Raw genomic sequence first — 4,765 nt, forward strand, 5'->3', positions numbered from 1 at the left:
CTACAATGTGCTCCACTCAATCTTCTGTGATTGTGGTCCGAAGATTGCAGAAAACCAAACTGAAATGAAAAGGTTGAAGGAGCAGCTAGGACAAGATTATATCGTTTGCAGGATCGACCACATCAGTCTCCAGCACAAGCTAGGTGATCATGATCAGAAGTTTAAAGTCGTTGGTGTTGCTCTGGGTGGCATGATGTTGGGGATGCTCTTGTTGCTGGTTGTTGTGCTCCATTTCCTTGTTAAGCTTTGGTGATGGGTTGATCTGCAGCTAAGGTGGTTAATGGTTAAGAAGGTTATTAGTATGTAGTGTTCGTGTGTCTTAATTTCTTATCTTTTATTTCTGTTTATTTTGGCGAAATATCCCTATGTAAAAGTCCTGTCTTAATGACAGACATTTTGTAAGTGAAATCGAATGATTAATGAAAGATGTATCAAAATGATAGTCGTTTTGTGAAGATGTTTGATGTTCTTTGCCGATTGTTTTTGATCTAAATTAGTTCTTAATTTTGATAATCGGATCCGTTGAAAGTGCAATAGTAGGGGTAATATAGTCTTTTACATGGTGGGGGTAATATAGTCTTTTTTATGCACTGCTCCTTCATATATACCTTCTTGCATTCATTCTAGCACATTGTTTTCTTCTTCAAATACTCTTCACTGTGAAGGTACATAATGAAGAACATTAATGTGGATGTGGAGCTGAGGCTATAATAAGAACATCTCGTACCACCAATAACCCAGGAAGGCCCTTTTATGCATGCCCGAAAAAGGTAATTTACCAGTTATTCACATTTTGATGTTAACCCTACTTTTTTAAGATGTGTAAATTGAACCAAATACTTGGAATCAAGATGCTCGTTCAGGTTTTATAGCTTGGGTTGATGAAATGGAGTGCAACAATGAAGGTTTGATCATAAATGGGTTGTATAAGTCCAACAAAACGCTTCAGGCTGAGGTCTTTAAGTTGAAGGTTTACCTAGTATGTAGTTGGGTATTTTTTTTTTTCTATTTAATCATGTACAAGTTGTAATGAAGGTTAGTTGGAACAATTGTCTTGTTATGCATCTTGTAATGCACTTTGATGTCTTTTGAAACTTGTAATGTACTTTATTTCCTTTAAGTTGTTATGTAATCTGTAATGTACTTTATTTAATTGAAGTGGTTATATTTGGGGTTTGATGTGTTTTGTATGTACGAAATATGAACAATCATAACACTTAAATCCAACCAAACACAACCACATTTTTGTCCATTAAGCACACAAATAGCACATGAAAATAATGGGAATTGACTGCATGCTAGGTGAAAAGTAATAGGAATCTGAAAGTCTTAAAGAAGCAATGCATGATAATATTACAAACCATTGTCAATGTAAACATACTAACTTCACACAAACAAGTAAATGACAAACCAAACAAACAAGTACAACATAAAACCATTGTCAAACATAACCATAGGAAACCATCAAATTATACCTACTCATTAAGGTCTACCGGGTTTGCACTAGTTTCACCTTTCCCATCCTTGGTCTTAACCTTCTTTGCAAGTTTCTTTTTTATGATCCTCTCAGATTTTTTCCTTTTACCACCAATTTTTGGTCCACTCCTTCCTTCATAACATGTAGTTGGTCCACTCCTTCCTTCACCATCTCTAGTTGGTCCACTACTTCCTTCACCATCTTTACCCTTGTCAACTGTTTTCCTTTTCTTGACCTTTAGTTTCATGCTCCTTTGCACCCTTGATCTTTCTACATGTGGCCTTTCAACTTTGGGACAAGTAACCTTGTTATGCCCTGGTTGTCTACATACACTACACAAGATTATTTTACCTGCCTTAGACACATTGTGCCTTGGAAGCTTTTCTGATGCATCTCTTCTTCTATTAACCTTTGGTCTACCTGGCATTGTTCTTTTCAATGGTGGTAAGGGTGGTATGAAATCAGTAACTGGCCACATGATGCTGCCATTCATCCCATGTATATGGTATTTGTAAGTGTTCTTGTAGAAGGCAGCATACAACATTGGATCAACATAAGTGGCTACATCTCTATTCAAATATGATATAGTAGCTACTGAGTGCACACAACCATACCTATTAAGTTGCCATACTCTACAAGTACAAGTCTTCTTGTCAAGGTCAACAACATATGATTCTGCCAGGTTTCTGGTTTCAAATTGGTTAAGACCACTTGGTAAAACCTATTAAACCCACCTTATTAAACCAATACCTATTAAACCCACCTTATTAGTTAGTATGTCACTTATATTAAAAGTGTAAAGACTAGAAAGTACCTTTGAGCTCTTTTCAATTTATTTAGTAGGAGTGTTATTGATGGGCAGGGTTTGTAATTAGGCCATGAACAACCTTTCATCTTCAAATTGTACAGCCTATCCATAACATATAGTCTGATCTCCTCTAACATGGTGATGATTGGCTTTTTCCTTGCATACCTGATGACACTATTAAAGCTCCCAGACAATCCATTTTCCACTGCATCACACATCTTTCCTTCTAGAAAGAATGCTCTACTCCAATATTTTGGGTTTGTTTCCATAAGGTAATCATAGGCTGCAGGATTAAGTACTTGAATTTCCTTCATGGCAGCATTGAATAAAGGCTCAGTGGATGCTTTGCTTGCCTTCCAAAACATGTTCTCATAGTGTACACCACTAAATCTTTTCCTAAAGTTGGCTACAATATGCCTTGCACATTGCCTATGTTCAGCAATAGGAAGCACTTCCTTAACAGCCTCTAACAACCCCTACATAATAATAGTCATATTTTAAACATCATGTAACTTAATTGTGAAATATATAAAAGTTGTAAGTATATGACATACCTTGTGTTGATCTGACATCAATGATAAACCAAAACCATCCTCTAGATGAAGGTCATCTTTTAGATTTTCCAAGAACCATTTCCAATTTTCTTTGTTTTCTACACATACAACTGCCCATGCAATTGGGAATATGTGATTATTATCATCCTTTCCTACAGCAACAATTAGCTCTCCTGAACATAAACCCTTTAAGAAACACCCATCCAAATTTATAATTCTTCTGCAGCTCCCTCTCCACCCTTGCTTGAGGGCATCAAAACAAATGTAAAACTTGCTAAAATAAGTCTTACCATCTGGCATAGCATTGACATCTATTTTGACTATTGATCCAGGATTTGATCTTCTTATCTCCTCACCATATGACCATAGCTTTGCATAGTGATCCACTAATGTTCCCTCAATCAACTCAATTGCATACTTCTTAGCTCTTCTACATTGTCCCATACTTACATCTATCCTAAATTTCTCTTTAACCTCATCCCTAAGGAGCCTAACACTAACTTTTTGTTTCTGTAAGAATTGGGTGGTGTAATGGGTACCTATCCAAGCATAGTTGACAATTGAACCTAATTTGAAGTTTCTTGCACAGTTATGCTCATTTATGAGACTCTTAATTTGGAAATATTTTTCCTCACTCATCCAAGATGCCCACAGTCTAAACTTGCAAGCACCGGAACAACATTTCACTAAAAGTCTCTTGCTATCATTTTTCTTGTAGCATAACTGATAACCATTTGCAACAGCATAGTTACACAACATGGGTTTCAGTTGTTTAGGATTCACAAATCTCATACCTAATACAAGCTTCTGTTTTTTCTAATGAACATTGTCATTATAAATAGCTTGCTCATTAGATATTACTTCATCATCGACTACATGCTCATATAGCTCTTCATGAGGAGGACTGTTAGGGGTAACTTGGTCATTTGGGCACAATTTGCTCAAAAACTCATCATCTTTTGTCCTATTCATAGGAATACATTCATCAGGTTCATTGTCAACTTCCAAGTCAATGCCATCATCTTCCTTACCTTGCCAGTCCTCCGTACTACCTTGCACATCCTCCATATCACCTTGATCATTCTCAACTTCAATGTTAATGTCATCACCTTCCCCATCTTGCAACTCTTTCCTAGTGCCTTGCAAATCCTCCGTAACACCTTGCCTATGACCCAACAGATCCTCAATTTCAATTCCATCATCCATATCTTTACCACCTTGCACTTCTTCACCAACTTTAATTCTATCAGACAATTCATCTAATGAACTGCATATTTCGCCTTCCTCCTCAAGGATCCATTGATGTACATTAACACCAAGATGGTCCATGTATACATTAATAACACTACCAGAAGCATATCCTACTTCGATGAAGTCCATATAGTCCATATCAGTAGCTATTAACCTCAATCCATCAGGGAACACCACATCGGGCATGCAAAAGTAAAAATTGATGCATACCTCATGAGCGAATCTTTGAATGAACCCCACAAACTCGTTCTTGTCCATTCCAGCAAAATCGACATCATCGAACATTTGTTTTGCACCATCTGAGTAACAAATAGTGTGGTACCTCGAAAAAATTCCGGCAAAATGGAGATCTATCTTCATGTAGACAACCATAGGATTGATTATGTTGGCCGATTTCAGGGAGAAAGAGTTTAAGAAACGGATTCGTGTCAATCACGGTTTGAAAAAAGTATACGAATGCAAATGGTAGCAGAATAAGTGAAAGGGACAGTTGAGAGGGTTTAAACGGATATAAGTTTCATTTAGTTCATAACACGTGGCATTGCAATGACCTGGCATATTTAATCTAGTTGGCATTGAGGTGGAATAAGAAAACGTCCTAGTCAGATGGGTGTGACCGGTTGCACCCTTCAAATCTAGAAATGTGACCTTTTAAACCATAAAATGACAAGTATA

The sequence above is a fragment of the Lactuca saligna genome, chromosome 6 (assembly GCF_052625555.1).
Source record: "Lactuca saligna cultivar CGN05327 chromosome 6, ASM5262555v1, whole genome shotgun sequence".
Lineage (NCBI taxonomy): Eukaryota > Viridiplantae > Streptophyta > Magnoliopsida > Asterales > Asteraceae > Lactuca > Lactuca saligna.